Genomic DNA, 12,217 nt, shown 5'->3' with positions numbered 1-12,217 from the left:
CCCTACGAGAATACGACACACTCTTCACATTTCGCGATTTACAAGCTCGGACATTCTGCAAAGAACCTACTTCTACTCTTACTTGGCCGCCATGATCTCGCTCAGCTATTTTGTGCGCTACCAGTGCTTCTTGCGTTCCGAAATGAGAGACCATTGCCTCAGGCGAGACTGTATGTAAACACCGCTTGCACCTCCGGCCGCTAGATGGCGGCCTGGGGCACATACAGTAGCATTCTACGGCGCAAGCAGACATGCCAAATAGCCACTGAAAGAGAAACACACAAGAGGGCATTCATAGGACTCTTGTGCTTTCTTTAAAACCGCCTCTCTCTTCGAAATTTTTCGCACAGCACTAGCTCATTCACCTCACTCTAACAGTGCGAACTCTTGTCGATATTTGGCCTCTTTCATGCATACTTCCTCTTTCGTTTCACTTTGCGTCTTACTTGATACCCGCCCTTGGAGCTGCTGATATACAATACTCGCAACAAATGTGTTTCTCTCTGTATCTCTTTTCGCCTATCACGAGTATTGCTTTTCCTCACATGGCAATTATGAAAACACCCACAGCTGAACAAACACTTCCATTCAGCGCCACGTCCATACTATCAATCATACACCAGTAATTTCACAGCTACTTGCTCCACTAATACATTTCTTATGTCTACTGTTAAACAGATGAAGAACCAAAGTATACAACAAGTCTCTATCAACATCACTGTCAGGACATTTTACAGACCTACGCATACCATGCCAATCTGTATGCTTCAACTATGATGGCCCATGTGCTATGAATACAGAAATTTCTCATAAAATAACAAATAATTTTACAACTATACAACTACTCCGACAAGCTCCTTACTAAAATGCTACATGTTTAGCAATCCCCCCATCATCTCAGAATAATCCCAAGCAGTGCTTTCATCCCATGAGCACTTCTTTGCAAGCAAAACCACAAACTGCTTTTTATACTAGCTTCCTTGTCACAGTGAACAGGAGACTAATGCTAGTGCCTCAGTTTACTAAAAAGCTTTTTTCGCTTGCAACATATAAACTACCAACTTGAACCTCACACACACACACACACACACATACAGAAAACTTAATTCCACAGAAATTTAGGAGTAACAGTGGTTACCTCACATTTTCATACATACTCAAATAGCTACTTCTGTGCACTTCACACAATGTTCTCATCGTGTTCCACCAGAGAACACAGTTATCACTATGCATGGATTCTGGTAAAAGAGCATTAAAAAAACAAACAGCCTGATCAAAGTGATTATCTGCACATCCTCTGCCAATATCATGTCACTCTATACCCGAGGGAAACTAGAATGCAGGGAAAGAGCTTTGTTGTGAGCACTGTGTTGGTATTTCATCATTTACTGACCAAAGTCTTCTCAAGCCAAGTATGCACCAGCTCTGTGTATGGCTGGGTCAATCAAGAGCCCCTATCAATTTTACTTAAAAGACAAGCAGCATCAACAACTCACAGGAGGCACTGAACATTTTTACCATTATCTGCACCACCTTCCACTGATTTACTGAAGAAGAAACTGCAAAGTCTGCCCAATTTTGTACACAAGTAATCTTGAAAACATTGGAGTCAACAGCAGATACATAGTTTCCAAGACTGTAGCTAGGAACAACCCTTCAATTTCAAGATTTATCTCTCACTGAGACACACCATACCCAAACTACACCTAGCAGGAAATTACTACTTACTTCATTTCTAGCTATTTATGTCATATTCAACAACTGTCTCTTTCTCACCTAAATCTTCTACACAACTGAGTACACTGTTATGAACAAACACATTATGGCAACAAGCCAGTGTCACTAATATCCACTCTATTGAAAACCATTTAAATACTCATCCTGCCCAACTAACCACCATCTTCGGCCCAAAGCTCACTCACATCATACCTACAAATCACAAACTTCTGTGGTAAAAATAATTTTGGGTTTCAAAACATAATCTACTAATCACATACCAGTATTTCTTACAAAGCCTATCATTCATCATTCACTTGAAAATATCAGTTTATATGCTGTTGTGCAACCGCAGTGCAAGTAAACACTCTCAAATCATCTAGAACTGAGGTACGGAAAGGGTTCACCAAGTGTTTCCAGGTAGTCCTGTAGCTCCCTCTCTGTCTTTACACAATCGTCTAACACACTGTACGCCATTTCAGGGCAAATGTACTTGTTTCATTATACTACGACACGGCCTATTACAATTTCAAATTTTAAAAAAACAAATATCTGCCTGATCCAACGTCATCCGCTACTCCGCGCCCTTCATTCACACAACACAATCTACCTCTTGCTACTTACATTACGTTTTCACTTGTGATTATGGCTCAGCAATAGCCGAGCACTACGAAAAATACCTTATAGACTCATTTAATGTTCCCCTCCACGGAAATCTTTAGTAAAAGGCGAAAGATTTATTCGTTTTGAAGGGAAACCAGAGTGCCGATCAACGCCCTCACTTCAATACTTATGGCTGCTTCTCTATTACTTCTCCGCGAGAACGCGGAAAATTCTTTCCGTCTTGTCTACTTCTCTACCGTCAACAGACTTCCAGTGTCATGCAAGCACACACCCCAAACTAACTGTCAACGCTGAAACACGTGTCTGCCAAATGTCGTCGCTATTACTCTTTAGTTAACTATTTTCATCATTTCTGTCACCATTCAAGCTGCTTCATTACCTCACCTGCCGACAGATGGCAGCACGCCTAATTCCTGTCGGCGACTCACCGTCCGACATACAACGTCCGACACACAATTGCCCGCACTGCTCTGCATCTAACACTAATCTCTCTCCTCCCTACCACATTCGTTCACTGAAAAAACTGACAACTAGACAGTTCTTTGTACGCAAAACTAGGCCACATCAGACGATACGTGTATGTAGATGTATGGTGCAAGGGAAATATCCCCCTACTCCCACACATCTAATTAATACTAGTTGACAACAGAAATAAAATTTCTGTCGATAGTATTTGAACCAGTCTTATTCATTTGCCAATTTCATGCATTCCTTCTTGCAGATAACAGTGCCTTGCAAATCGCTCAATTCATGTTTGCTAGCCAAACGTGCTCCTCCTAAATGTTTCGTACATCATGCATTAGTGGTGATTATCAACACTGTGTTGTGTGTCAGCTTTTTATGGTCATCAATTGCACTCTTCTTGTGTTGCTCACTCAGTCTTGTAACTCAAAAGTACGTCGTTGTCATCCAAGCCTAGCACTTGGAGCAGGCCAAATCAAATGGCTCGTCCCCGTGACACTCGAGAAACTTCCACAAGGCTTTCATGACATGTCGCAATCAAAGTCCTTCCACAACCTGCAGCGACATTTCTGCAACGACGCGGGTCCCGATACCAAAGGTATGACTTACGCTTCTGATCTATAAAATAAAACCACCACTCGGAAAGCGCTATTCCCTTCCCACATCCCTCAGAATGTGGTGAACGATCATCGATTACAACCAAGATGCGATGAATCTCGATCGCAAGCCTCACGCTCAGGGAGAGTGCTACCACTCATCATCGTGGTTACGTCTACTCCAGCTTTGAACTAGAGAGAGTTGAAGACATACTACAGAAATGATCCTGTGAAGTATGATCTTGCTTGCAAGCTATCACCGCTCGCTACTTATGCCACGAGACCGTCAACACGCCCTACGAGAATACGACACACTCTTCACATTTCGCGATTTACAAGCTCGGACATGCTGCAAAGAACCTACTTCTACTCTTACTTGGCCGCCATGATCTCGCTCAGCTATTTTGTGCGCTACCAGTGCTTCTTGCGTTCCGAAATGAGAGACCATTGCCTCAGGCGAGACTGTATGTAAACACCGCTTGCACCTCCGGCCGCTAGATGGCGGCCTGGGGCACATACAGTAGCATTCTACGGCGCAAGCAGACATGCCAAATAGCCACTGAAAGAGAAACACACAAGAGGGCATTCATAGGACTCTTGTGCTTTCTTTAAAACCGCCTCTCTCTTCGAAATTTTTCGCACAGCACTAGCTCATTCACCTCACTCTAACAGTGCGAACTCTTGTCGATATTTGGCCTCTTTCATGCATACTTCCTCTTTCGTTTCACTTTGCGTCTTACTTGATACCCGCCCTTGGAGCTGCTGATATACAATACTCGCAACAAATGTGTTTCTCTCTGTATCTCTTTTCGCCTATCACGAGTATTGCTTTTCCTCACATGGCAATTATGAAAACACCCACAGCTGAACAAACACTTCCATTCAGCGCCACGTCCATACTATCAATCATACACCAGTAATTTCACAGCTACTTGCTCCACTAATACATTTCTTATGTCTACTGTTAAACAGATGAAGAATCAAAGTATACAACAAGTCTCTATCAACATCACTGTCAGGACATTTTACAGACCTACGCATACCATGCCAATCTGTATGCTTCAACTATGATGGCCCATGTGCTATGAATACAGAAATTTCTCATAAAATAACAAATAATTTTACAACTATACAACTACTCCGACAAGCTCCTTACTAAAATGCTACATGTTTAGCAATCCCCCCATCATCTCAGAATAATCCCAAGCAGTGCTTTCATCCCATGAGCACTTCTTTGCAAGCAAAACCACAAACTGCTTTTTATACTAGCTTCCTTGTCACAGTGAACAGGAAACTAATGCTAGTGCCTCAGTTTACTAAAAAGCTTTTTTCGCTTGCAACATATAAACTACCAACTTGAACCTCACACACACACACATACAGAAAACTTAATTCCACAGAAATTTAGGAGTAACAGTGGTTACCTCACATTTTCATACATACTCAAATAGCTACTTCTGTGCACTTCACACAATGTTCTCATCGTGTTCCACCAGAGAACACAGTTATCACTATGCATGGATTCTGGTAAAAGAGCATTAAAAAAACAAACAGCCTGATCAAAGTGATTATCTGCACATCCTCTGCCAATATCATGTCACTCTATACCCGAGGGAAACTAGAATGCAGGGAAAGGAGCTTTGTTGTGAGCACTGTGTTGGTATTTCATCATTTACTGACCAAAGTCTTCTCAAGCCAAGTATGCACCAGCTCTGTGTATGGCTGGGTCAATCAAGAGCCCCTATCAATTTTACTTAAAAGACAAGCAGCATCAACAACTCACAGGAGGCACTGAACATTTTTACCATTATCTGCACCACCTTCCACTGATTTACTGAAGAAGAAACTGCAAAGTCTGCCCAATTTTGTACACAAGTAATCTTGAAAACATTGGAGTCAACAGCAGATACATAGTTTCCAAGACTGTAGCTAGGAACAACCCTTCAATTTCAAGATTTATCTCTCACTGAGACACACCATACCCAAACTACACCTAGCAGGAAATTACTACTTACTTCATTTCTAGCTATTTATGTCATATTCAACAACTGTCTCTTTCTCACCTAAATCTTCTACACAACTGAGTACACTGTTATGAACAAACACATTATGGCAACAAGCCAGTGTCACTAATATCCACTCTATTGAAAACCATTTAAATACTCATCCTGCCCAACTAACCACCATCTTCGGCCCAAAGCTCACTCACATCATACCTACAAATCACAAACTTCTGTGGTAAAAATAATTTTGGGTTTCAAAACATAATCTACTAATCACATACCAGTATTTCTTACAAAGCCTATCATTCATCATTCACTTGAAAATATCAGTTTATATGCTGTTGTGCAACTGCAGTGCAAGTAAACACTCTCAAATCATCTAGAACTGAGGTACGGAAAGGGTTCACCAAGTGTTTCCAGGTAGTCCTGTAGCTCCCTCTCTGTCTTTACACAATCGTCTAACACACTGTACGCCATTTCAGGGCAAATGTACTTGTTTCATTATACTACGACACGGCCTATTACAATTTCAAATTTTAAAAAAACAAATATCTGCCTGATCCAACGTCATCCGCTACTCCGCGCCCTTCATTCACACAACACAATCTACCTCTTGCTACTTACATTACGTTTTCACTTGTGATTATGGCTCAGCAATAGCCGAGCACTACGAAAAATACCTTATAGACTCATTTAATGTTCCCCTCCACGGAAATCTTTAGTAAAAGGCGAAAGATTTATTCGTTTTGAAGGGAAACCAGAGTGCCGATCAACGCCCTCACTTCAATACTTCTCCGCGAGAACGCGGAAAATTCTTTCCGTCTTGTCTACTTCTCTACCGTCAACAGACTTCCAGTGTCATGCAAGCACACACCCCAAACTAACTGTCAACGCTGAAACACGTGTCTGCCAAATGTCGTCGCTATTACTCTTTAGTTAACTATTTTCATCATTTCTGTCACCATTCAAGCTGCTTCATTACCTCACCTGCTGACAGATGGCAGCACGCCTAATTCCTGTCGGCGACTCACCGTCCGACATACAACGTCCGACACACAACTGCCCGCACTGCTCTGCATCTAACACTAATCTCTCTCCTCCCTACCACATTCGTTCACTGAAAAAACTGACAACTAGACAGTTCTTTGTACGCAAAACTAGGCCACATCAGACGATACGTGTATGTAGATGTATGGTGCAAGGGAAATATCCCCCTACTCTCACACATCTAATTAATACTAGTTGACAACAGAAATAAAATTTCTGTCGATAGTATTTGAACCAGTCTTATTCATTTGCCAATTTCATGCATTCCTTCTTGCAGATAACAGTGCCTTGCAAATCGCTCAATTCATGTTTGCTAGCCAAACGTGCTCCTCCTAAATGTTTCGTACATCATGCATTAGTGGTGATTATCAACACTGTGTTGTGTGTCAGCTTTTTATGGTCATCAATTGCACTCTTCTTGTGTTGCTCACTCAGTCTTGTAACTCAAAAGTACGTCGTTGTCATCCAAGCCTAGCACTTGGAGCAGGCCAAATCAAATGGCTCGTCCCCGTGACACTCGAGAAACTTCCACAAGGCTTTCATGACATGTCGCAATCAAAGTCCTTCCACAACCTGCAGCGACATTTCTGCAACGACGCGGGTCCCGATACCAAAGGTATGACTTACGCTTCTGATCTATAAAATAAAACCACCACTCGGAAAGCGCTATTCCCTTCCCACATCCCTCAGAATGTGGTGAACGATCATCGATTACAACCAAGATGCGATGAATCTCGATCGCAAGCCTCACGCTCAGGGAGAGTGCTACCACTCATCATCGTGGTTACGTCTACTCCAGCTTTGAACTAGAGAGAGTTGAAGACATACTACAGAAATGATCCTGTGAAGTATGATCTTGCTTGCAAGCTATCACCGCTCGCTACTTATGCCACGAGACCGTCAACACGCCCTACGAGAATACGACACACTCTTCACATTTCGCGATTTACAAGCTCGGACATTCTGCAAAGAACCTACTTCTACTCTTACTTGGCCGCCATGATCTCGCTCAGCTATTTTGTGCGCTACCAGTGCTTCTTGCGTTCCGAAATGAGAGACCATTGCCTCAGGCGAGACTGTATGTAAACACCGCTTGCACCTCCGGCCGCTAGATGGCGGCCTGGGGCACATACAGTAGCATTCTACGGCGCAAGCAGACATGCCAAATAGCCACTGAAAGAGAAACACACAAGAGGGCATTCATAGGACTCTTGTGCTTTCTTTAAAACCGCCTCTCTCTTCGAAATTTTTCGCACAGCACTAGCTCATTCACCTCACTCTAACAGTGCGAACTCTTGTCGATATTTGGCCTCTTTCATGCATACTTCCTCTTTCGTTTCACTTTGCGTCTTACTTGATACCCGCCCTTGGAGCTGCTGATATACAATACTCGCAACAAATGTGTTTCTCTCTGTATCTCTTTTCGCCTATCACGAGTATTGCTTTTCCTCACATGGCAATTATGAAAACACCCACAGCTGAACAAACACTTCCATTCCGCGCCACGTCCATACTATCAATCATACACCAGTAATTTCACAGCTACTTGCTCCACTAATACATTTCTTATGTCTACTGTTAAACAGATGAAGAATCAAAGTATACAACAAGTCTCTATCAACATCACTGTCAGGACATTTTACAGACCTACGCATACCATGCCAATCTGTATGCTTCAACTATGATGGCCCATGTGCTATGAATACAGAAATTTCTCATAAAATAACAAATAATTTTACAACTATACAACTACTCCGACAAGCTCCTTACTAAAATGCTACATGTTTAGCAATCCCCCCATCATCTCAGAATAATCCCAAGCAGTGCTTTCATCCCATGAGCACTTCTTTGCAAGCAAAACCACAAACTGCTTTTTATACTAGCTTCCTTGTCACAGTGAACAGGAGACTAATGCTAGTGCCTCAGTTTACTAAAAAGCTTTTTTCGCTTGCAACATATAAACTACCAACTTGAACCTCACACACACACACACACACACACATACAGAAAACTTAATTCCACAGAAATTTAGGAGTAACAGTGGTTACCTCACATTTTCATAATACTCAAATAGCTACTTCTGTGCACTTCACACAATGTTCTCATCGTGTTCCACCAGAGAACACAGTTATCACTATGCATGGATTCTGGTAAAAGAGCATTAAAAAAACAAACAGCCTGATCAAAGTGATTATCTGCACATCCTCTGCCAATATCATGTCACTCTATACCCGAGGGAAACTAGAATGCAGGGAAAGGAGCTTTGTTGTGAGCACTGTGTTGGTATTTCATCATTTACTGACCAAAGTCTTCTCAAGCCAAGTATGCACCAGCTCTGTGTATGGCTGGGTCAATCAAGAGCCCCTATCAATTTTACTTAAAAGACAAGCAGCATCAACAACTCACAGGAGGCACTGAACATTTTTACCATTATCTGCACCACCTTCCACTGATTTACTGAAGAAGAAACTGCAAAGTCTGCCCAATTTTGTACACAAGTAATCTTGAAAACATTGGAGTCAACAGCAGATACATAGTTTCCAAGACTGTAGCTAGGAACAACCCTTCAATTTCAAGATTTATCTCTCACTGAGACACACCATACCCAAACTACACCTAGCAGGAAATTACTACTTACTTCATTTCTAGCTATTTATGTCATATTCAACAACTGTCTCTTTCTCACCTAAATCTTCTACACAACTGAGTACACTGTTATGAACAAACACATTATGGCAACAAGCCAGTGTCACTAATATCCACTCTATTGAAAACCATTTAAATACTCATCCTGCCCAACTAACCACCATCTTCGGCCCAAAGCTCACTCACATCATACCTACAAATCACAAACTTCTGTGGTAAAAATAATTTTGGGTTTCAAAACATAATCTACTAATCACATACCAGTATTTCTTACAAAGCCTATCATTCATCATTCACTTGAAAATATCAGTTTATATGCTGTTGTGCAACTGCAGTGCAAGTAAACACTCTCAAATCATCTAGAACTGAGGTACGGAAAGGGTTCACCAAGTGTTTCCAGGTAGTCCTGTAGCTCCCTCTCTGTCTTTACACAATCGTCTAACACACTGTACGCCATTTCAGGGCAAATGTACTTGTTTCATTATACTACGACACGGCCTATTACAATTTCAAATTTTAAAAAAACAAATATCTGCCTGATCCAACGTCATCCGCTACTCCGCGCCCTTCATTCACACAACACAATCTACCTCTTGCTACTTACATTACGTTTTCACTTGTGATTATGGCTCAGCAATAGCCGAGCACTACGAAAAATACCTTATAGACTCATTTAATGTTCCCCTCCACGGAAATCTTTAGTAAAAGGCGAAAGATTTATTCGTTTTGAAGGGAAACCAGAGTGCCGATCAACGCCCTCACTTCAATACTTCTCCGCGAGAACGCGGAAAATTCTTTCCGTCTTGTCTACTTCTCTACCGTCAACAGACTTCCAGTGTCATGCAAGCACACACCCCAAACTAACTGTCAACGCTGAAACACGTGTCTGCCAAATGTCGTCGCTATTACTCTTTAGTTAACTATTTTCATCATTTCTGTCACCATTCAAGCTGCTTCATTACCTCACCTGCTGACAGATGGCAGCACGCCTAATTCCTGTCGGCGACTCACCGTCCGACATACAACGTCCGACACACAACTGCCCGCACTGCTCTGCATCTAACACTAATCTCTCTCCTCCCTACCACATTCGTTCACTGAAAAAACTGACAACTAGACAGTTCTTTGTACGCAAAACTAGGCCACATCAGACGATACGTGTATGTAGATGTATGGTGCAAGGGAAATATCCCCCTACTCCCACACATCTAATTAATACTAGTTGACAACAGAAATAAAATTTCTGTCGATAGTATTTGAACCAGTCTTATTCATTTGCCAATTTCATGCATTCCTTCTTGCAGATAACAGTGCCTTGCAAATCGCTCAATTCATGTTTGCTAGCCAAACGTGCTCCTCCTAAATGTTTCGTACATCATGCATTAGTGGTGATTATCAACACTGTGTTGTGTGTCAGCTTTTTATGGTCATCAATTGCACTCTTCTTGTGTTGCTCACTCAGTCTTGTAACTCAAAAGTACGTCGTTGTCATCCAAGCCTAGCAATTGGAGCAGGCCAAATCAAATGGCTCGTCCCCGTGACACTCGAGAAACTTCCACAAGGCTTTCATGACATGTCGCAATCAAAGTCCTTCCACAACCTGCAGCGACATTTCTGCAACGACGCGGGTCCCGATACCAAAGGTATGACTTACGCTTCTGATCTATAAAATAAAACCACCACTCGGAAAGCGCTATTCCCTTCCCACATCCCTCAGAATGTGGTGAACGATCATCGATTACAACCAAGATGCGATGAATCTCGATCGCAAGCCTCACGCTCAGGGAGAGTGCTACCACTCATCATCGTGGTTACGTCTACTCCAGCTTTGAACTAGAGAGAGTTGAAGACATACTACAGAAATGATCCTGTGAAGTATGATCTTGCTTGCAAGCTATCACCGCTCGCTACTTATGCCACGAGACCGTCAACACGCCCTACGAGAATACGACACACTCTTCACATTTCGCGATTTACAAGCTCGGACATTCTGCAAAGAACCTACTTCTACTCTTACTTGGCCGCCATGATCTCGCTCAGCTATTTTGTGCGCTACCAGTGCTTCTTGCGTTCCGAAATGAGAGACCATTGCCTCAGGCGAGACTGTATGTAAACACCGCTTGCACCTCCGGCCGCTAGATGGCGGCCTGGGGCACATACAGTAGCATTCTACGGCGCAAGCAGACATGCCAAATAGCCACTGAAAGAGAAACACACAAGAGGGCATTCATAGGACTCTTGTGCTTTCTTTAAAACCGCCTCTCTCTTCGAAATTTTTCGCACAGCACTAGCTCATTCACCTCACTCTAACAGTGCGAACTCTTGTCGATATTTGGCCTCTTTCATGCATACTTCCTCTTTCGTTTCACTTTGCGTCTTACTTGATACCCGCCCTTGGAGCTGCTGATATACAATACTCGCAACAAATGTGTTTCTCTCTGTATCTCTTTTCGCCTATCACGAGTATTGCTTTTCCTCACATGGCAATTATGAAAACACCCACAGCTGAACAAACACTTCCATTCAGCGCCACGTCCATACTATCAATCATACACCAGTAATTTCACAGCTACTTGCTCCACTAATACATTTCTTATGTCTACTGTTAAACAGATGAAGAACCAAAGTATACAACAAGTCTCTATCAACATCACTGTCAGGACATTTTACAGACCTACGCATACCATGCCAATCTGTATGCTTCAACTATGATGGCCCATGTGCTATGAATACAGAAATTTCTCATAAAATAACAAATAATTTTACAACTATACAACTACTCCGACAAGCTCCTTACTAAAATGCTACATGTTTAGCAATCCCCCCATCATCTCAGAATAATCCCAAGCAGTGCTTTCATCCCATGAGCACTTCTTTGCAAGCAAAACCACAAACTGCTTTTTATACTAGCTTCCTTGTCACAGTGAACAGGAGACTAATGCTAGTGCCTCAGTTTACTAAAAAGCTTTTTTCGCTTGCAACATATAAACTACCAACTTGAACCTCACACACACACACACACACACATACAGAAAACTTAATTCCACAGAAATTTAGGAGTAACAGTGGTTACCTCACATTTTCATACATACTCAAATAGCTACTTCTGTGCACTTCACACAA

General features: G+C 42.2%; 6 non-coding genes across 6 annotated transcripts; all 6 read right to left on the bottom strand.

The window, feature by feature from the left end:
* Positions 1-2,363: 2,363 nt before the first annotated feature.
* LOC126476653 (U5 spliceosomal RNA) lies at positions 2,364-2,482 on the bottom strand. The gene has a single exon (XR_007587134.1). It is a non-coding gene; the product is annotated as a U5 spliceosomal RNA (small nuclear RNA).
* A 953-nt stretch (positions 2,483-3,435) lies between these two features.
* On the bottom strand, positions 3,436-3,642 carry LOC126476567 (small nucleolar RNA U3). Its single transcript, XR_007587062.1, has one exon. It is a non-coding gene; the product is annotated as a small nucleolar RNA U3 (small nucleolar RNA).
* Positions 3,643-6,048: 2,406 nt separating this feature from the next.
* Positions 6,049-6,167, bottom strand: LOC126476651 (U5 spliceosomal RNA). Its single transcript, XR_007587133.1, has one exon. It is a non-coding gene; the product is annotated as a U5 spliceosomal RNA (small nuclear RNA).
* A 932-nt stretch (positions 6,168-7,099) lies between these two features.
* LOC126476566 (small nucleolar RNA U3) lies at positions 7,100-7,306 on the bottom strand. Its single transcript, XR_007587061.1, has one exon. It is a non-coding gene; the product is annotated as a small nucleolar RNA U3 (small nucleolar RNA).
* A 2,415-nt stretch (positions 7,307-9,721) lies between these two features.
* Positions 9,722-9,840, bottom strand: LOC126476650 (U5 spliceosomal RNA). Its single transcript, XR_007587132.1, has one exon. It is a non-coding gene; the product is annotated as a U5 spliceosomal RNA (small nuclear RNA).
* A 932-nt stretch (positions 9,841-10,772) lies between these two features.
* LOC126476565 (small nucleolar RNA U3) lies at positions 10,773-10,979 on the bottom strand. Its single transcript, XR_007587060.1, has one exon. It is a non-coding gene; the product is annotated as a small nucleolar RNA U3 (small nucleolar RNA).
* Between the last annotated feature and the right edge of the window lie 1,238 nt (positions 10,980-12,217).

Source organism: Schistocerca serialis, chromosome 4 (assembly GCF_023864345.2).
Source record: "Schistocerca serialis cubense isolate TAMUIC-IGC-003099 chromosome 4, iqSchSeri2.2, whole genome shotgun sequence".
NCBI classification, from domain to species: Eukaryota; Metazoa; Arthropoda; class Insecta; order Orthoptera; family Acrididae; genus Schistocerca; species Schistocerca serialis.
Note: the sequence above shows the minus strand (reverse complement) of the source record. Positions and strands in the feature narration are given on the sequence as shown.